Source organism: Zingiber officinale, chromosome 1A (genome assembly GCF_018446385.1).
Source record: "Zingiber officinale cultivar Zhangliang chromosome 1A, Zo_v1.1, whole genome shotgun sequence".
Lineage (NCBI taxonomy): Eukaryota > Viridiplantae > Streptophyta > Magnoliopsida > Zingiberales > Zingiberaceae > Zingiber > Zingiber officinale.
In genome coordinates, this window is record NC_055987.1 from 44,022,025 (window position 1) to 44,045,242 (window position 23,218).

The window sequence follows — 23,218 nt, forward strand, 5'->3', positions numbered from 1 at the left end:
AATCCGACAACTCCTTCTGCAGTGGCAGGGCTAATGATGACAAAGACATCAGGGATGCACTGGATTTTCTGCTGAGTGCATCTGCCGCTTTGTTAGCTTTGCCTGGGTGGTAGAGGATTTCACAGTCGTAATCTTTGACCAACTCCAGCCACCTACGCTGTCTCATGTTTAAGTCCTTCTGAGTGAAGAAGTACTTAAGACTCTGATGATCTGTGAAGGTTCTACACTGAACTCCATACAAATAATGTCGCCAGAGTTTAAGTGCAAAAACCACAGCTGCCAGCTCGAGATCATGAGTAGGGTAGTTCTTCTCATAATCCTTGAGTTGTCTGGAAGCATAAGCTATGACTTTTCCTTCTTGCATGAGTACAGCTCCTAAACCCATCTTGGAAGCATCACTGTAGATGTCGAAACTCTTGTCGCTCTGTGGAACAGTCAGAATGGGAGCACTGATCAATCTCTTCTTTAGCGCTTGGAAATTCTGCTCACATTTATCTGACCATTCGAATCTCTTGTTCTTTCTGGTGAGGGTTATTAGTGGAGAGGCTATCCTGGAAAAGTCCTCCACGAACTTCCTGTAGTACCCAGCTAAACCAAGGAAGCTTCTGATCTCTCTGACGTTCTTGGGTCTACTCCAGTTGTTGACCGCTTCCACTTTGGCTGGATCCAATTGAATGCCTTCTTTAGAAATTATGTGACCCAAAAATGTCACCTGATTTAACCAGAACTCGCACTTAAAGAATTTAGCATAAAGTTGCTTCTGCTGAAAAGTCTGCAGTACTATCCTCAAGTGCGGGTCATGCTCCTCTGGGGTCCTTGAATAGACCAGAATGTTATCGATGAATACAATGACAAATTTGTCAAGATATTCTCTGAACACTCTGTTCGTTAAGTCCATGAAGACCGCAGGTGCATTGGTCACTCCAAAAGGCATAACTACAAACTCGTAATGTCCATATCTAGTTCTGAATGTCGTTCTGGGTATATCTCTTTCTTTCGCCTTCAGCTGATGGTACCCAGAGCGTAGGTCTATCTTTGAGGACACTGTTGTTCCTCTTCATTGATCAAATAAGTCATCGATCCTGGGAAGGGGTACTTGTCCTTAACTGCTACTTTGCTCAGCATTCTGAAATCTATGCACATTAGCACGGATCCGTCTTTCTTCTTAACGAACAACTCTGGGGCTCCCCGGGTGAATGACTAGGGCGAATGAAGTCTTTGTCAAGTAACTCCTGTAGTTGTTCTTGTGACTCCTTCAGCTCTGCTGGAGACATGCGATACGGAGCTTTTGAAATTGGACCGGTTCCAGGAACTAATTCAATCTCAAATCCACTCATTTATTGGGAGGTAGTCCAGATAGATCTACTGGGAATACCTCGGGATATTCACAGACCACCCGAACCCTCTCTTTCTTACCTTCTTTTTGTTCTTCTGCACTTACTTGACTGGGGCTCCAAGCTCCCTACTGTCTTGTCTTCTACCTTGGCTGGCTTGAACTCTATAAACTCCTCATAGTGCTTGTTGGTGATAGAACTCTTCATAGAACTCTAACTGAAAATCTGCCCAACTCCTCTGATCAGCCACTCTCTTGGTCTTTATCTTCTCCCACCACATACGAGCATCCCTAGACAGGCAGAAAGAGGCGCACTTAACCTTCTCGACTTTTGGCCAGTCAAGAAGCTCCATAGTGCTCTCAAGTGTCTTGAACCAAGCCTGGGCATCCCAGGGCTCAGTCGTGCCTGAGAATCTTCCTGGCTTCAGCTTCAGCCACTATATCAGGGATGCTTCCTGTCTTCTAGGTGTTGTGACGACTTCCAGGGCAACTGATAGGACTTCAGTCACTACTGGGGTCTCCACATTAATGGTTGGGGGAGTGGGAGGAGCTAGCTTCTGATTGGCCATTAGATTGGCAATCACTTGCTGCTGCTCGCTACTTGTCTCTGAAGTTGAGTAACTACTTCAGAGAGAATAGGCCCAGGGGTTCTGGGCCCTTCGTTCTCCTGAACTCGGTCCTCAGTACGGACGGTACGGGGACGTCCTCTTCTTGACATCTAATTATGCAGAGGAAAAAGACTAAATAGCTTCTCTAACCCTTCTAATCATACATATATATATGAATAAAGAAAAGGGAAACTATATCTTCTATCTTACTTTAGTACTCAAAAAAATAAGTACTCTATACTGCAGTTAATAATAAGAAAAGCAGAATAAAGAAATGATTTAAATACTTTCTTACTTGGAGACGGCGAGGATGATGCTGATGTGTGTGTGATGCTGGAGAATGGAACACTGCTCTGATACCAACTGTAACAACCCTTACTACTACTCTCTAAGGGCGACCGTTACCTAACTCCTACTCTACTTACTAGGGTCACTTATGCTATTATTAGCGACACTTAGATTTATCACGGTTCAGAGAAATTCCTACCGAAAAATTTCGGCAGAGTCTCCCCTGTACCGGTGACCAAATCTATAATACACAAGATATATACACAGCCACATGCGGCTGGATCACAATTTATTCACAACCACGCAGTAATAAATCATATCATAATCCAAAAACTAATCTAGCAACATGAACTAAACTCAATCTCCCAGAATGAAGCATAATAAGCTACAATGCACATCAAACTCAATCATAACTCATAATTTCATAACAGAAATACGGAAAATGAACTAGACATAAACTCTAAATAAATAAGTCTTGCTAGTCCCCTCTGGACCTCTCCATAGTTCAGTCACCACACACATCCCTCATCACCACCACCCTGTCGCCTCCCTTCATATCTTAGCTTTTCCTGTATCTGCGGTAGGAGGAAAAAGAAAAGATCTATAAGCAAAAACGCTTAGTAAGTACTAATCTATCTCACAAAACTCGAAGTGCATAAAAGTAATGCAATAATACTAAAACTGAAATGCTAAAGCAAAGCTGCATGTACTCATGGTATACAGAAATAAAACTGAATACTAAACATGCTCACTAACTGACAGGAAAGTAATGAAACAACTACTGTAAGCTTAGAATTAAGGAACTAAACTTTTATTGATTCTAAGCATAAACTTGTTTCATGTTCTTATATCTTTATACTAGAAATTAATCTTTTAATTTCTCTTTCACTTTCTTCTTCTTGTTCTTCTTACTTTTCTTACACTAGAAATTAATCTTTTAATTTCTCTTTCACTTTCTTTCTTCTTTTCTTTTCTTTCCTTGGGCCCAGGCCTAGTACCAACTCATGCGCGTTCCCTAATAGGTTGGGGTTGCGAGCCACCAATCCTAAAAGAGCAGACCTCGGTCTACCAGGGCCAAGACCTCAGAAATGGTCACCTGGATTTGTTTAACGACAAGCTCTTGGATGTCGGGTACTAGCCTCTTACTTTAATTTACTTGTTATCTCTTTTAATTAGACCTTGGTCTTTTCTTTACTCATACTTCTCATAATCCTTTATTAGAGCTTATTAGAATCCTTTAGATATATATCTAACAAGTATATGATTACAACTAACCAAGCATGCTATATAAAAATAACACAAAGGAAACAAATCTGAACTCCCTAAGCCGGTTATAAAATAGAGCAAAGGAAAGCAAATCTGGACTTTCTAAACATGCTATAAAATAAAGGAAAAGAAAGCACATCTGAACTTACTAATCATGCTATAAAAATATGGCATAGAATGCTACTTTAGTGCTTCTAAACATGCTGTAAAAATAGGCAAAGAATGCTACTTTAATACTTCTAAACATGCTGTAAAAATAGGCAAAGAATGCTACTTTAATACTTCTAAACATGCTGTAAAAACAGGGCATAGAATGCTACTTCAGTGCTTCTAAACATGCTGTAAAACTAGGCAAAGAATGCTACTTTAATACTTCTAAACATGCTGTAAAAATAGGGCATAGAATGCTACTTCAGTGCTTCTAAACATGCTGTAAACTAGGCAAAGAATGCTACTTTAATACTTCTAAACATGCTGTAAAAACAGGGCATAGAATGCTACTTCAGTGCTTCTAAACATGCTATACAACTAGGCAAAGAATGCTACTTTAATACTTCTAAACATGCTGTAAAAACAGGGCATAGAATGCTACTTCAGTGCTTCTAAACATGCTGTAAAACTAGGCAAAAGAATGCAACTTTAAGCTTTCTAAACATGCTACAACATAGAGCAAAGCTAAGAAATTCTAAAACTAAATTGCATGTTAAAATGCAAAGGAACTGAACACTGGAATGCTAGATATGGTAGCAAAATAAGCTAACCCGAATCCTTACAACCAGGCTATAATCTGCTGAGGTTTACACCTATGCAAAGCTTGATACGGTAGCAAAGGAAATCAACTATTCTGTTAAGAATATGCTATTAAAAGGGGTGATTGCTGTGACAATTTAAATCCCTTCTCCTCTTCTTAATCAACTCACAGCAGCATAAAGAAAATGACCCAAGCCAATATATCTGTCCAGAAATTACAGAATCAACAAAAGCTAAAGCATCATTAGTCAAGGTTAAATCCATTAAGCCCTTTCTCCTTCCTGAAGGCCACGGCAGATTCAAAAGGACAAGGAGAAACAAAACTTAATCCCTAGCAAGCTTAGATTCGGCGCAAAACTATCCTACATGCTCAATTAAACTAAACTAGTTCTTGATCCCTTTGTGAAGCCCACGGCAGAACACCCAAAGCCAAGAACGCATGTTGTACACTACAATCCGAAAGCAAAGAACACAAATCGAAGCTCGGAGCAACTCCTACCACAGGTGAGTAGTACTTACTTGCTTTCTTGGACTTACAACCGAGAAGAAGGGAAGGAGGGCTTCTAGGGCTCGGGTAGCAGCTTTTCCGGCGTGTTCTCGGAGCTCTCGGGCTTCTCTCCGTCGGGAACAGCCACCGTGGATGAGGGACGGTTGGAATCAAGTCTCGCCGGCGCCGGAATCTCCAACCCTAGCTCGCTCTAGGTTTCCGCCGCAGCTTTGCGCCGTCGCGGGGGAGAAGAGCGAAGGAGATTAGGTTTTCGGGAGAAAAAGTTCGGTTTTCCTTAAAATCCCAAAACTTATTTCCTTTTATAAGTATTCGGATATAACCCAACTATACTATAACCTTATTTAACTCTATATGAGATTAACATAAATCTCTTATCCCAGTTGGTCAAGCCGGTTTGGCTTGGTTCAGTCCGACCCGAGGTCCCGGGTTCAAACCTCACTTCCAACGCTTTTTGCCTAAACTTTTTTGGTTTTGTAAAAATGCTAAACGACCTCCAAAAATTACGCAAAAATACTCTAAAAATTTCTAAAAATCTCTAGAATATTTTAACAGTATTTTCAAACATTTTTATGGACGTTTGAAACTCAGAATAGGGAAAATTGGGTCGTTACACCAATGGTCGGACCAAGCATCATTCTACCAAAATTCGAAGGGGACTTCACACACTGGAAGTGTCGTATGGAGGTATTTCTGAAAATTGATTTTGAAATTTGTTTAATAATAAAATACGGTTTTGTAGCTCCGACGAATTAAAATGGAGAGGAAAAAGAAGAGAGTTTTTGGACGAAGAAGGAGCAAAATGATTTCGTAGCGAATAACCAAGCAGAGTATCACTTGCTGAGCGTGTTGCCGCCTCAAGAAGTCAACCGCATCGGAAGCTACGCGTCGGCCAAAGAACTCTGGGAAAAATTCTTGGAGCTTCACGAAGGCACGTCCGAAGCCAAACTCGCTAGAAGAGATATACTTCGGAACAAGCTGACAAATATTCATCTGGAAAGAGGTGAGAAAGTAGCTGATCTACATGCAAAGGTAAAAGAATTAATTACCGAACTCAAGAACCTCAGTGAAACGGTAACCAACCGGGACACCATACGCTACGCACTCAACGCCTTTCCCAAAACTCCAGAATAGACGTCAATCATCGACGCCTACTACATTTCAAAGGACCTAGAGGTAAGTACCCTAGAAGAGTTATTTTCTACTCTTGAATTACATGAAACCAGATGTGCAGGGACAACAAAGGAATCAAGTCAGATAATGGCGCTAAACGCAACCAAGAAGGATGAACCCGAGTCAAACTCAGAAGAAGATCAAGAAGCATATATGGTAAGGAATTTAAAAAAAAAAATCGATCTAATAAATTTAAAGAAATACAGAATAAGAAGAATCCAAGAAATAGAAGAAGGGTTTGTTGCTACCAGTGTCAAAAAGAAGGACACTTAAAAGAGGACTGCCAGAACTCAAGAAGGACAAAGTGAAGATAGCCAAGAAGCACAAGAATCTAAAAGCTACTTGGGGTGACACTTCATCACCTAAATCCGAAGTACAAGAATATGCCGGACTAGAACTGATGGCGAGTTATAAAGGACAAAGTACATCGAAACCCAGCATCGATGAAGGGGGAGTGACTTCAGATGAATGCAACAAAGTAGGGGGAGAGTCAGGCTTCAAGTTTGATATGGTAAGTGAGATATATCTCTTACCTCCTAATCAGTTTTATTTTGGTATTAAGGCTATGGAAAAGTCTATGTATAAATTAAAAGGTGAAAATACTAAATTAAAAAATGAAAACTTAGAAATAAAAAGAACTTTAGCAAAATCATGTCTGATAGAGGATTTTGATAAAATTAAACTTGAAAATGAAAAATTAAAAGAAGAAATAGAAAAATTGAAAAACTCTACCTGTTCAAACTTTTCTACTTTTAGAAATTATAAGGGATTAAACTGGTACTATAGGTTTCATAAAAGTCAGATTAGAAAAATACCAAAAGTTTTTTACCTAAAAAATACTTGATTAACCCTGTAGGATGGAATCTATATTGGGTTCCAAAGTCGTGTTTAAATTGAACTGTTAATTAAATTTAGCGCTTTTCAGCGAGAAAATTAAACAGTGAATTTATTTATAAGGCTTTGTCTAAGGAAGTGTTTATTGCTCCAATAACCAAGAAGGCTTAGTGTCTCGCCACGACCTAGAAGTCAAAATATTGAAATAAAATGTTTAATTAACTTTCTGACAAAATATTAAGGTTAAAATCTAATAATGCTTTAAAAAAGTCTTTTAAAGATTCTTTTAAAAAACATTTTCAAAAATATTCATATTTACAAAAACTTAGAAAAATTTTAATTTTTTAGAAAATATTCATTTTTTTAGAAAATATTTTTCATCACTTATGAAAATTTTTATTTTCTGTTGAAAATTTTGAAATATGTCTCAAACCTTGACAAATATTTTTTTTTATTTCGTTACACTAAATTCTTAACTTAGACTTTTTTTTAGAAAGTTTTTTAAATATTTTTTTACTTAGAAATTTTTTTAGAAATTACCTTAGACTTGTTAAAAGCACCCCATTTTTTATGTGATCAAAGGGGGAGAAGAATGTTAATTCTAGGGGGAGGTGTATTTAAATATTCATTGAAAAAAATCTTTATAACACTTATTTTTAAACATTATTTGTTTTTACATTATGTTTGTTTTACCCTAGCTTAACTTAGGTTGTTCACATCAAAAAGGGGGAGATTATTGGAACCCCAAGGTGTTTTGATGTGATCAAACAATTTAAGTTAGGTCATGTTTTGTTTAACCCTTATGTCTAAGTGTGCAGGAGCTTAGGAATACAAGAAGTCGAGCGGAAGATGCGGCTAGCAAGAAGGACGGCACAGTGAGAGAGCCGACGGGCTCGATACACCTGAGGGACGAGGTGACCGTGGAAGAGTACACCGGTGAACGAGAAGAGCATACGCGATATTCGAGGGACGAGAAATTGGGGAGGAAGGCTGCTCGAGGAGAAGGCCGGAAGTTAGGTTCAGGTGAGCCCTATTCGGGATGGCCGAGATCACCCAAGCTAGCGGAGCTGGAGCGGAAGACCCGGACCGAGGCGACCAGCACCGGAGCAAAAGGCCCGGACCAGAAAGTCAACTGGGTTGACTTAGTGGTCCTGGCGCCCGGACCGTCTGAGCGCCCGGAACCATTCCGGGCGCCCAGAGTCAGCTTTTTGACTAGGATCGCATCAATCGTGATTTGAACGTTGGGGGATAAAGTTTTATCCTCCTAGGGCGCCCGGAATCCCTTCGGGGTGCCCCGACCAAGGCTATAAATACAACCTTGGTCCAGAAGTTTTTCATTGAACACAATCAACTCACTTGTAATCTATTTCTCTGTGCTTTACTTTTCTTCTGTGCTGTTAACGTTGTAAGAGGATACTCCGCCCAAAGGAAATCTTCAGATAGTGCTCCTAATTCTCCTTAGATTAGCAATCTTTTGATTGCAAACCAAGTAACTTCTCTGTGTTCATTTTCTTTATTAGTCTCCGTCTTTTTTATTATAAGTGTTCTGTATTTAGTTGAAAATCCGAGAAATATCGAATATTTTTTTCAAGGCAATTCACCCCTCCACTCTTACCGACCTCCAAAGGGACCAACAGGTTCCAGAAGAGGTATTTTAGTGGATTACATATCGATAGGTTCGCGGGACTTGGGAGTTGGAGTAGGAGTCGTCGAAGGCTCCGAACCAAGTAAAACTGTTTACGTTCTTGTTCTTTTGCTCATTTTTCTACTTCGCTTTCTAACTAAGTTTTCCACTGCATACTTTAACTTCCAAATCGAAAAGAACGAATTTTCAAAACCACGTGACTAACCCATCCCCCCCCCCTCCTCTTGTGTGACTCGATCCAACACATAATACCTCCTTCGTGCTTATGTTCATGATGCCACATTATGTGACAAGTAGTAGCGGCAGATGCATACAAGCGTTGAAGTCTAGTAGTTAAAGGAAAGTAATACATCACTTTCAAAGTAGTATTTTTCTTCTTCTTCCCTAATATGTGAGTATGTTGCTTATAACCAGGGTGAGTATAAATTTTGCATTCATTCATATCGTTGTTTTCATTCTAAAATACCATACAATTGTTTATACAATAATCGAATTTCTCTACAAGTAAACATAAACCTCTAACCAATTTTTTTATACTATAAAAACTATCAATCATTATATTATTAGTAGGAAGCAACTCTAACATCAATTGATATATGTCATCGTAACATCTTTCTTAAAAATGATATTTTTCTTTCATATTCAATAACCTTACAGTAGATGATAGTTGGAAATGACAGAGGGAATATCTTCCCACACTTCTGTTTCAATAGCCTTTAATATTTCATATAGTTATTGATATTCAGGTATTGGTATTTCATCTATATTCTAATAATTAACTACAATATTCATCGCATCGTGAACCATTGATTGTAATGCAATATCATTAGTTGATGATTCAGTCGTAATAAAAGTTGCGTCAGATGACGAACCACTAGAAGGCCCAATTGGTTCATACAACTAAGGTGTTTCATGACCATACTAATTATAGTAATTTGGCACAAAACTATTTCTACATATATGTACTTTTATGGTATCCTCATCATGGAAGGCTCTATTTCTATATTTTGAATGATTACACGTATACCGTAATTTGGCATCATTCATATATTCTGGATGACTTTTAGCAAATTTCACAAACTCTTCAACTTCGGTAATAAAATCACCTCTAATAAATTTATTTGCTAATCAATTATACATTCATGCTTTGTTCATAGACATTGTCACCTAATGTGAATACAATTTAAAATACAATTAAACTTATACAATTTGAGATCAAACCTAAATCACAAAAAACCTAAAATTCAAATGAAATAAATAACAGATAATCCTATCTTTCAGGCTCTAACCAAAAGATAATGAGTTCTAAAACTAACATAAATATAAATATACCAACACTAAAATTAGCAAATAACTATATCATATTATATATCAAAATACTAACTTAATCTATATCTAAATTCAACCATGAAAATAGCACATGTTTACTATTTATTAAATTATACCTGAAGAAGAGTAGTCTAGCTTGAGAATATTAGCAAATGCGGTATACTATAAAACAATTAGCAAAAATTAATCACAAACAAGCATAACAAAAGAGTATGCAGTAAACCAAGTTTGTAGCCACGAGCTTGTGATAGGGTGATCTCGATTTAGTGTCCTGCTAAGCTTGTGACCAACTGTGTTGCCAGCTACCGACCGGCCAAGCAACCGGTTGCGACCTGATGGTCGGCCTCGCTATCGGACGAGTTGGCGGGGGCACTGGGGGCGAGCGTATTCGCTTTTTTTTTACCACAATGGTCGGCCGCGCTACCAACGCCTGCTACCAACAGCCGCTAGCATCATGTGGCTAGCTGCCAGCAGCCACCACAGCCGTCGCCCGAGAGTAGGCGGTTGCCACTACCGTTGGTCGCATGCTAGTAGCCGCTCATCGTATGCTGGTGACTGACGGAGATCGGGAAGGAGTGAAAAGGACTAGAACTTATCCGAAGATCACCGGAGATGAGAGAATCGTCGGGATCACCGGAGACCAGAAAAATCATGCGAGGAGAAGAGGGGCATGTGCCTTAATCTTATTTTTGGATTTACTGATAAAATTTATAATTCCGTTGGTAAAACCAAAATAGATTGCCGACGGAGTTTGAATTTCATCGATCAACCTATTTTTTCTTATATTAATAAATATACTGATAGAAATTTAATTCTGTCGATAATATCCAAAAATATTCCAACGGGATGATATTCTGTCAGCATATTCCGTTGGTAAAGCAGATAATTTTTATAGTGAACCAAGTGTATCAGTCCAACGTAGTCAAAAGTCGGCCCTTATTGACCCTACCTTCCATCCTATTTCGATTATTAAGGAATAACCCTACATTAATGATAAAGATGATCAGTTAAGAAGAAAGTCTACCAAAACAGAAGATGAGAGACAGATAGTCAAATGTAGTTTAAGTAAATAGAGAGCCACCTTTTGTTCTTCTCTGGCTTCTCACGTTGGTGTCGCCTTCCTTCTGCTTGTTGCTCTGCCATGAACGTCGAGTGGAGTCAGTCAGTCAGTCAGTGATTATAACTCCAGCTTGAGAATGAGAAGACGACGAATAAGGAGGCTTTACAGTTTTACTACCTTCTCTACTTTCACGCAATCTGTAAAACCAATTACTGTAAATAATTAAATTAAAGATGCAATCTTAATAAGAGAGCTGCTTTTCCCCCACACACCCTCACCTCCCAGCCCCATCCATTTTTTTACCTTTATACCCTTTCCTTATTCTTCGTCCATGGTTTTTTTTTTAAGTTTTGTTTTTTTATTGATTTTATTTTTTTGTTAATCAATTTTTTTTATCAGTATTATTCTTTTTGAATAATTTTTTTATTATATTTTTGTAATCTTTTGTTTATTTTTTAGTTATAGATTTTAGGAGTTATTATTTGTAAAAATTTTAAAAAGTATAAAAATATGGATCAAAATTAAAATTATATATATGAAACTAACAAAAATACTAACAATTAATTGTAAACGCATTTACAGCTTACGAATAAACTTATTTTTTCAAATGAAGAGTACATATAATAATACACACAAAAAAATACATAAAAATAGAAATTTTAATCAATATTGCCTCCAAATTCTGCTCCTGACGCATTTGGTGGTGTACCTATTACTTTGTACCACAAATGAACACGTGTCCTATAACGAGTAACCCATCATTTAGCTTTGTACGATGAATATTGCCACTACCACGTTGGAATGAGTGGTATAGGGTAATGAGGGTGTAAGAAAACTTGCACGAAATGATTGTCAACATGGGCAATAGCTATTTATCAACGCTCTTGGTTTGGAACTGGAGGAGTTCTTAATGGCAAATGAGTAAAATAACTCTCAATATTCTCACCAACTGTATGCAGTACAAGATTGTACCTTGATGCGATGATAATTCCCAAAGGCATAGAATCCATCCAATACATTTCTGATATCCACGGTTCGAACCAATTCAATGAGAATAATAAATTGTCTATCAAATTTCAATCTGGATAAAGTTAATCATATAGATCCTTATTTTGTTAAATCTCTTCTAAAAGCTCGAATCATAATTGAAACCAACTTTCTTCACCATACCCAATTAGTGCAGCTATTGCCCTGAATCCACAATGACCATCAAGTTGAACGTCAGTAGTGTGAGAAATATAACGCTACAGAGGCACAAGTAATTTCTCAATATAAGTATCATGGATGGGTGGAACTATAGAGTGATTATGGGTCATTTGAGTATTGTGAACCTTTGAACCCCTTTCACATCTTCCTCTCCCTCGAGATGTTGCAATCAGTTGAGAGACCGCAGATCTTGAAGTGGATGCTTCTGCAAAATAATGTATGTGACATTTACTTTGCTTATCTCTACCTGTAGGTCGACCTCTATATTCTATGCTGTACAAAGGGGCTCAAACTGTACTTTGAGATGGATCTATCATATCGAAAAATTTGTCTAACATATGCTTTCGTATATGTGGATTCAACCCATCTAATATCTCAACAACGTGGGATGTCCTATTGGGTCGTGCTCCCTCATTATTAAACTAATGTATGTGCATAGACAATCTCCTCCAATGAGCGTTAATATTCTATAGCAGAATTGGAATGGAAAAGTAATGGTAATGTGTAAGATCGTGCTCTCATGGCAATCCGTATACAATTTTGATAGAATAGTTATATCTACCGGCTAGCTGGTGAGATGCTTCCTCAACGCATTTTAGCTGACCAGAAATTAACTCTAATACCTCTAATGAAATCCTACGCCTTATTTGATTGAAAATGTCATCATGTAAATGTTAATAGCATGGAATGTTGAGAGATCTCTCGAACGACTTCTTAATATCCTCAGACTAAATTCTCAATATCTTATGTATTTTTTTAAAAGATGCTTATAGAGATGACATGGTATCTCTCAAATATAACTTCAGTCTTATATGTGCAAACTCTGCTTTGTAATAAAAAAAAATACATTGTGTTTTAATAATGAAAAGAATTGAAATAGTACAATAATAAACAAAATTAAAATAATAAAGCTATAAAGTGACTATACCTTTGACTTGAATTGCTCCTGAGGTGCATACATGTATCAACCCATGTTGAAACTGTTGGATCGAGAATTTGCTAGAGGGGGAGGTGAATAGCGATTTAAAAAATATCGACGTATAGAGTAGGCAACGGAAAAACAAAAACACAATGCTAACAAGGTCATTTTATTTGGTTCGGAGCCTTTATCGACTCTTACTCCAAGGCCCGCACTCGTTGAGTGCTTTCGTTGGGCAATCACTAATAATTCGAAAGGTTTTTATAAATGCAGTATAGAAATTATTTAGTAAAAGAAAAATCGACAATAAGAGAATAAGATAGAAAAAAATTTGTCGGAGAGCCTTCGCAGCATCGCAGGAGCACAGAAGCGTAGATAGTTAGTTATATTTTTCTTCAGCCTTCAGCCTCCTTATATAGGAGGTTTGGGGTGCCCGGTGTAAGGGAATAGGTTGCTAAACATGCAAACGCGCAGTGGAAAAAACCTATTTCCTCCAAAAGATCCATGCAAAGGGAAACATAATCTTATACTAAGTTAGATCTAAAGATATGATAGAGTTATACCTTTAAAGCGTGCTCACAATCTCTTGACAGCTTGAATCATAACATGATCAATTGTTCGCACCTCTACGGTATCCACACAAACAAGCCTTGCCTTCATTTGTCTCACAAACTCAACAAGATGGAGAAGAAAAATACACAAGGTTGTGCTAGCAACCCTTGATGTGTTTCGGCCAAGAAGAGGAGGAAGAAGAAGAAGCAAAGGAAACTTTTCACCTTCTCATCTAATGAAAAACTCTTCCAAAATGATATTTATATCCATCTCATGGAATACCAAGAGTTTTAACCTTTCATCTTCTAATCCAATGGCTCAAAATCAACCATTCAATCCAATGGTTGAATTTTGACCATTCAACTTCCTTTGTGAACTTAAGTTCACCCAATGAGTCTAACCTATTGATTCCCATACAATTCGACTCAATCCAACGATTGGATCCACTTGAGTCTAACTCAACAAGCGCAATTCGGATTACACTTAATCCATTGATTCATCACATGAACCTATCTCTATATCAACTTGTTCTTTGTGTGTGACCCTATAGGCTCTCATAACATTGGCAATGTATCCAAATCAACATTTGTGATACATAAACAATGAGTGGTATCTAGCAAGGCATCATTGCTACCCAAGTGACGAGAAAGTCGTGATCCGACCTAACCTTTCTATGGCTATCATGTTGTATGACTTGGTCCCTCTATCCTTGATATCTAGATTGATCAATGAGGCATAGACTGTGTCATCCTCTTATCAATCTTTGTGTTTCTTGATCTCCAAGTAGACACACTCAATCAAATAATCTCAATATCTCATATTGACTCATTTGCGCATTGTCATGCTTTCTTGTGTCCTACTAATCAAGGGGCCCACAGATATCACTTCCGTCATATGGAAGGGATAGATCTCATCTACATCACTCACATCCCTCTGCATAATTTATTGCATACCCAGTGATCGACTTTATAGTCCACCCTGTTACGGGTGACGTTTGACGATACCAAAGTATACAACTCCTTATGTAAGGAACCTTAGTGACTTCAGGTCTAAGGACTATTCATACCAATAGTCACATGAGAATGTTTATGACACTCATATGACGATCCATGAAACATTCTCAAGGTGGGTCATTTAGTGTATATTCTCTAATATATACTCATGTGTCAAACTGATATCTCATATCCATGACTTATGAGATCAAGTCATCTGTTGACCTACATGTTAGTCTCAATGCATTAATATTGTCCTTGTATATTAATGCTCAACTAGGAATAGTTAAGAGTAGTGTTCTCTACAATATCTTACTATCAATTCAACCAATTGATTATTGTAGATAAGAACCTACTACCCAAGGGCATTATTGTATTTATTCAATCGACACCGAACTGCAATAAATATAATAATCATAACCTTTGCCTTTTATTAATAGTGATATATGATACAAAATGAGCCCTTTATAATCATCTCATAATTGGTACTAGGGCTAATACTAACACCCGAATCCCTTCAAGGCACCATGAATGTGACGTAGCCGAGACAGTCAGCGAGCTCCACGTGACGAGGCAACGATAGGGATAAAACTTACCTCTGGGTGTCCGGACCCTTGTTTTTCGGCAGCTTCCTTCCTGCAAAAAAATGTTAGTCTGAGGCAATTATATATCCTGCAAAACAAAGTGTTAGCACAGTTTATGATCAAATAAAATATTAATTAGATTTCGTCTCATCGAGATTGGAATCTAGTTGAAATCTCAACTTAGAGTTTCGAGATGGTTCTAAGTTGGATCGGCGCCTAAGTTCCCTTTCTGGGAGTGCGCCCTCACAGTCACTCTCCTCCAGTGACTTACCTCAACTTACCTGCCAGACGTCCGGTCAGCCCGTCGACCCGTCTGGACTTCGTGTCAGCTACCTAGTCAGCCCGTCGACCTAACTGAACTTCCCTGCAACACTAAGTTAGTACAAAAAACAGTGTTAATAGAATTTAAGTATAACCTATGGTTACCTCCTAGGGTTGCCTAGCTTCACTCACTAGAAATTCCATTGCCTAGCTTCACTCACCAGGACTTCCTCCACCTAGCTTCACTCACTAAGGCCTGGCTTCACTCACTAGGACTTCTAGGGCCCGGCTTCACTCACCGGGACTTCCTCCACCTAACTTCACTCACTAGGGCCCGGCTTCACTCACCGAGACTTCCACCACCTAGCTTCACTCACTAGGGTCCGGCTTCACTCACTAGGGCCCGGCTTCACTCACCGGGACTTCCACATTGCCTAACCTTTGGTTAGGACTTACCTTTGCTAGTCATCTATTCCTGACTAGACCTCTCTCTCCCAAACATCAAGTCTTGTTTGAGTCAACCCTTGGGCATATTGTCAAACATCGAAACCCTAAAAGTCGATTGCACCAACAATCTCTCCCTTTTTGATATTTGGTAATTTTCTTAAATTAGACTTGGGTCTTTAAGGTTTAATTCTCAAGATTTGAGAAATTCAAAAAAGTTTGAGAGAGGTTAGGAATATTTTAACTTAAGATTTTTCTAACTTAAGATATCACTCTCCCCCGTTGGCACACATCAAAAGGGTATGAACTTATGGTTCGTTTCTATTAGATTTTGCACCAACAATGTGCAAAAACTTTCCAAAGTGTTTACAAAAACATCTTTCAACGTATATTTTAAAATGATTGAGAAAAAAAATTCGAAGTAAGCATCAAAGCAAACTTAAGTAAAGAGAGTGATAGTGCATTTTCAAAGTATTTTTCAATATGTTTTTTTTAAAAAAAAATTGTAAAGCAAAGAGAAATTTTGTAAAAGATTATGAAAATAATTTTTCAAACTTAGTTTCAAAGATTGGTAAAAGTAATTTTTAAAGATAACTTTTAATCTTTCAATCAGGGCTCCCTCTCAACTTGACACATTCTTATAACTTCACAAGTAAAACTTCTTATGTGTCAAGGGGGTTGATCCAAGTTAAAAGAACACAAAGTTTGAAGGTGAGTTTTTAAAATATTTTTAAAAAATTTGAAAGTGATTGTGCACCAAAACCTTTTAAGAAGACCTTGTCAACTTAAGTTTTAAAATGTTTACTAAGTAACAAAATAATTTTTTAAAATATGTTAAGTCATAATGATTTTTGAAAAGCATAGAGTGTTTTTTTTTGTTTTTTTTTTGTTTTTCTTATATAAAATAAATTTGTAAAATAGTTTTCAAAATGATTAAAAACGTTTTGAAAATATTTTTAAAATATTTTTTAAATAAAGTGTGGGAAGGTTATTCAAAATATTTTTGTATTTATACTTTTTCAAATATTTTTACAAAAATAATTTTTCAAAAGATTTTACAAACATAATTCTTAAGAACACCTCCCCTGACATCAACACTCCCCCTGAAGTCAACACTCCCCCTGAAGTCAACACTAGGGTTTGGGTACCTAAGTGTTCTAGGGGATTTAGGGTTAGCAATATTTTCCGACATAATTATCTCTATATACTTTGTATAATTGGTCATTTAGTAAACAACTAGTCTAAAAGATAATTAATTTTATATTTTGGTGTATTAAAATAATTTGTTACTAATTTAATACTTATTTGTTTAAAATAGCTTAAATTTTGTATTAATAGATTGAGTTAATTTAATGACAATCTTAGTTATAATATTTATTTCATTTTTTGTTTTAAGTAGGATTAATTAAGTTTGAAGTTGAATAAATTAAGTCAGTATTAATTCAAAGTTGAATAAATTAGTAGATTAATTAATCTGATATTATTATTTTTTTAATAAGCTTAGGAATTAAGTAAATTAAATGAGTACTTAATTTCAAGTTGTTAAATCACATTTAAGTAACATATACTTAGAATAAATTTTAATTTTAATTTAACTTTAAGTTTAGGTTGAGTTTAAGTTTAACTTAATTAAAATTTAATTTTAAAGTTTAAATTTAATTTTAAATTAAAGTTTTATTTTAAATTTTAAGTTTAAATTTTAATTTTTAACTTAATTTAAGTTTTAAGTTTAACATAATTTAAATAGTTTAATTTAGTTTAATAAATTTTAAATTTAATTTAATCAGTATTAATTTAATTTTTAGTTAAGTAGATTTTAAATTTTAGTTTTAATTAAGTTAGTTTAAAATAATTTTTAAATTAATTTTTACTTTTGGTAAAATAATTTTTAAGTTAATTTTTTTAAAAAAAAATAATTTTTAAGTTAAAAAGACTTAAAATAATTTTAAGTTTAAAATGATTTAAAATTATTTTAAGTTTAAAAAAATTAAAATACTTTTTAAGTTTAAAATAATTTTTAAAATAATTTTAATTTTTTTTATTGAAAAAATTAAAATAATTTCAAACTAAAAAGGATATAAACTAAATTTAAGTTTAAAGATATTTAAAATAATTTTCAAGTAAAAATATTTTGTAAAAGATTTTTTTTAAATATTTTCAAGATTTTTTTAAAAAAAATAATTTAAAATAATTTTTAAATAATTTTTAAAAAGATTTTTAAATAATTCTTAAAATATTTTTAATATAAATTTTTAAATATTTTTTAAACAATTTTCAAAAAGATTTTTCAATAATTTTAAAAGAATATTTTTAAAAAAATTTTAAAAGATTTTAAAATGATTTTTAAAAGAATTTAAAAATAATTTTTAAAAATATTTTTAAATAATTTTTAAAATATTTTAAAAGAATTTATTAAATAATTTTTTAAAATATTTTTAAATAATTTTCAAAATATTTTTAAAAGACTTTTTAAATAATTTTTAAAAATATTTTAAAATAAATTTTAAAATATTTTTAAAAGAATTTTTAAAATATTTTTAAATAATTTTTAAAATATTTTTAAATAATTTTTAAAATATGTTTCAAAGAATTTTTAAATAATTTTTAAAAATATTTTTAATTAATTTTAGAAATATTTTTAAAAGAATTTTTAAATCAATTTTAAATGATTTTTTCATAATTTTTAAAAAAATTAAAAGAATTTTTAAATGATTTTTAAATATTTTAAAAGGATTTTTAAATAATTTTTATAATATTTTTAAATAATTTTTAAAATATTTTTAAATAATTTTTAAAATATTTTTAAATAATTTTTAAAAGAATTTTTAAATAATTTTTTAAAGCATTTTTAAAATGATTTTTAAATATTTTTTAAATTATTTTTAAAATTATTTTTAAAATATTTTAAAAAAATAAATAATTTTTAAAATGATTTTTATATAATTTTTAAAATATTTTAAAATGATCTTTACAAGATTTTTAAAAGAATTTTCAAATAATTATTAAAATGATTTTTAAATAATTTATAAAAGATATTTAAAAGAATTTATAAATACTTTTTAAAAGATTTTTAAATAATTTTTAAAAAAAATTAAAAGAATTTTAAAAAGTATTTTAAATAATTTTTAATATATTTTTAAAATAATTTCTAAAATAATTTTTAAAAATATTTTTAAATAATTTTTAAAAGATTTTTAAAATAATTTTTAAATAATTTTTAAAAGAATTTTTAAATAATTTTTAAAAAGATTTTTAATTAATTTTTAAAAGATTTTGAAATTGAATTTTTAAAAGTAATTTTTTAAAATTAATTTTTAAATAATTTTAAAAATGACTTTTATATCATTTTTAAATGATTTTTAAAATATTTTTTTAAGAATTTTAAAAAAAAATTATATAATTTTTAAAAAGATTTTTAAATAATTTTTAAAAGATTTTAAAACAATTTTTAAATGAATTTTTTTTAAAATAAAAGTTTTTTTTAAAGAATTGTTTAAAATAATTTTAAAAAGGATTTTTAAAGAATTTTTTTTAAAATATTTGAAGATAATTTTTTAAAGATTTTTTTTATTTCAATTTAATTTATTTTTTATTTAATTTTAATTTTAATTTTAATTTTAATTTCAATTTAATTTTAATTTAATTATAATTTAATTTAATTTAATTTAATTTAATTTTAATTAAATTTAATTTTAATTTTAATTTAATTTTAAAGTTCTGTCCTTAGTTAGCTCACCCGATCTAAATTTTCAATTAGGGGAATCCTAAAATTTTTGTGAGATGAAGTTAAGTTAAATTTTAGGGTTTGATTTAACTTTGTGTTAGATTCAGGTTTAGCTTTGGGCTCAACAAATAGGCATTATTTGGATAAACTTCTAGGATATGGTGAGTCACTTGGACATCATTAGAATAATCATACCTTCGAGGTTTTTCAAATAGTTCCATCCACTGGATTTAATACAAAACATTGGTCTAACTGATTAGGATCCGTAAAGGGTAGCTTCGATTAGTTCCACTAAGTCAAATGCACCAGATCGAAGTCATATCTTCCTAGACATGCATAGACAAAGCTTTTCTAACGTACTATCATCTAAGACTTCACCAGTACCGTTGGTCAAGTTAAATTATTATCCCTTTTGAACTAGTCATAATTACCCTACCGAATAGGTTAGTTTTTGGTTACCCTGTCGAGTAAGTTAGATTTGGAGGTGCCAGTTATTCTAGAGCCTCCCCCTAAATTTTTTGTGGTTAATATTAGTTTTAGTTAAGATTTTGACTCTAAGGGCCCATCCTTCTTACTACTACTCTCTAAGCGCGACCGTTACCTAACTACTACTCTACTTACTAGTGTCACTGACGTTATTATTAGAATCAGTTAGATTTATCACGGTTCAGAGGAATTCCTACCGAAAAATTTTGACAGAGTCTCCCCTGTACCGGTGACAAAATCCATAGTACATAAGATATATATGCAGCCACAGGCGGTTGGAACACATTTTTTCACAACCACGCAGTTATAAAAACAATAGTAAAAGAAAGAACTACTCCAGTAAAAACAACCAACTATATCACTCCACAAATAATTAAAGTGACTAAATGCATATGCGGAAATAAACTCAACTACAATCTCACAAACTTCATAATAGTGTTAAAGAAAAGGACTAAAGCATAAACTCTAATAGGTCCTGCAGGTTTGGTAGCACTCTCTGGATCTCTCCATAGTCCAGTCACCACACACCTTCATCACCACCACCACCCTGTCGTCTCCCTTCATATCTTAGCTTTTCCTTTATCTGTAGTAGGAGGAAAGAAAACAAAACTATAAGCGAAAACGCTTAGTAAGTACTAATCTATCTCACAAAAACTTCGAAGTGCATAAAAGTAATGCAATAATACTGAAACTGTAATGCTAAAGCAAAGCTGCATGTACTCATGGTATACAGAAATAAAACTGAATACTAAACATGCTCACTAACTGACAGGAAAGTAATGAAACTACTACTGTAGGCTTAGAATTAAAGAACTAAACTTTTATTGATTCTAAGCATAAACTTGTTTCATTTTCTTATATCTTTATACCAGAAATTAATCTTTTAATTTCTCTTTTACTTTCTTCTTCTTTTTTCTTTTCTTTCTTCTTTTCTTTTCTTTGGGCCCAGGCTTAGTACCATCTTTGTTTTGCGCGCTCTCTAATAGTGACTGAGGTAGCGAGCCTCTAGTCCTATGAGGTAAAGACCTTGGTCTTACCAGGGTCAAGACCTTGGAATTGGTCACCTGGATTTGTTTAACGACAACCTTGGAAGTCGGATACTAGCCTCTTACTTTAATTTACTTGTTATCTCTTTTTTAACTAGACTTTAGTCTTTTTCTTTACTCATGCTTCTTATAATCCTTTATTGGAGCCTATTAGAATCCTATAGATATATCTAACAAGTATAGGATTACAACTAACCAAGCATGCTATATAAAAATAACATAAGGGAAGCAGATCTGAACTCTCTAAGCATGTTATAAAACAAAGCAAAAGAAAGCAAATCTGAACTTACTAATCATGCTATAAAATAAAGCAAAAGAAAGCAACTTTGAACTTACTAATCATGCTATAAAATAGAGCAAAAGAAAGCAAATTTGAACTTACTAATCATGCTATAAAATAGAGCTAAAGAAAGCAACTTTGAACTTTCTAAGCATGCTATAAAATAAAGCAAAATCAATCACTAAAATGCTGGATAGGGTAGCAAAATAAGCTAACTCTGAATTGTTATAACAAGGTTGTTCTTGCCTTTAAAACAGCAATAAACAATCCATCCAAACATACTAGTATACTAAGTTGTGCATGCTCATAATTTGAGTTCACATGCTTCAATTAAGGGATTAACAAGGAGAAACCAAACTGAAATGCCAAAACTACAACAGGAAAAGCCTAATCTGCTGCTTTAGTTCATTGAAGAACAAATCTGAAATGCTATAAATGCATGTTGTCCATGCTTGTAAGAATAGCAGGAAATAGATACTGATATGCTAAAAGGCAGGGCTGCTCATGCTACTAAATCAACGACAAGGACTAAATTTGATATGCTAACTTTAGGGGCTGCTCTTCTCATTGCAGCAAGGAAAAAGAAAAAAAAAACATGAACAAATCTAAAACCAAGATTCATGGCAGCATGCTCCGAACCTAGAGAAGGAAAACAGGAATTCAGAATTTAAATGCTGGAAATTAGGGTTGATCAGGCTTATTGAGTTAGCACAGGAAAGTCTAAACAGTAAGCTCAAGGATTTGCTACTGGCAACCAAAATACTACACATACCCATTCATTGCAGTGACCAAAAACAATCCTACATGCTTAACCTAAATCATTCATCTTCTTCCTTTAAGACTCACGACAGAAAACTAAAAGAAACCAAAAATCTTTACAACATGCTTCGAATTCAAGAAGAACAAAGAACACAATTTCTTGACATTAACATGCTATGCTCATGCAAAGGAAAGGTCAAACTTGCCGTGCAGTGAAACATTAAGATTCTAGGGTTCATGCTAGACCTCGGAAGCAAGGAAGAATCAAAGAAAAATAAAGGAACCCGAAGCAACTCCTACCGCAGGTGAGTAGTACTTACCCTTGATTGCTTGGACTTACAACTGAGAAGAGGAAGGAGGTCTAGGGTTCGGATAACTTGAGTTTTCGGCTTCTTCTTGCGCCCACAGATCCTCCTCGACGATGGTGGTCGCACACGATTGAGGACCCGCCAGAAAAGCCCTTCGCCAGCGCCGGAGAGAAGCTCCAAAGTTGCTGCGTTTCCACCCGAGACCAGAGACGCCGACGCACCCGAAGAGGAGAAGGAATAGAAATTAGGGCTCGAGAAGAAAATTAACCCTTTAAAACCTAGGTTTATTTCTTCCCTTTTCTATAACTTAAATCTATTTCTCTCCATATTGGGTTAACAAAAACCCGCGTAGCTCAGCTGGTCGGCTGCGTCCGGTTAGGTCGGGTTCGACCCGAGGTTACGGGTTCGAGCCTCGCCTTCAACGGTTTTTGTCAGAATTTCTTTCTTTTTTTGTAAACATACTAAACGACCTCCAAAAATTACGTAAAAATACTCTAAAAATTTCTAAAAATCTCTAGAATATTTTAAAGGTATTTCCAAATATTTTTATGGACTTTTAAAACTCGAAATAGGGAAAATTGGATCGTTACAATCGGCCAAGGGTCATCGGTCGACGACATCAGAGGTCGCCAAATGGGCCGACGACATAAGGGCCGACGGTTACCAGGATTCACTTGGTTACCAGGATTCATAAACTCTAATACTTAAGCCTGGAGGTTTAGAGTTCGAATCCTGGGGGAGGCAAAAATCCACTGACCAGGGGTGGAAAGTCCTAGTGAGTAACGGCACGGCCAAGGGTCGTCAGTCGATGACATTAGAGGTCGCCAAATGGGCCGACGACAGAAGGGCCGACGGTCGACGACATG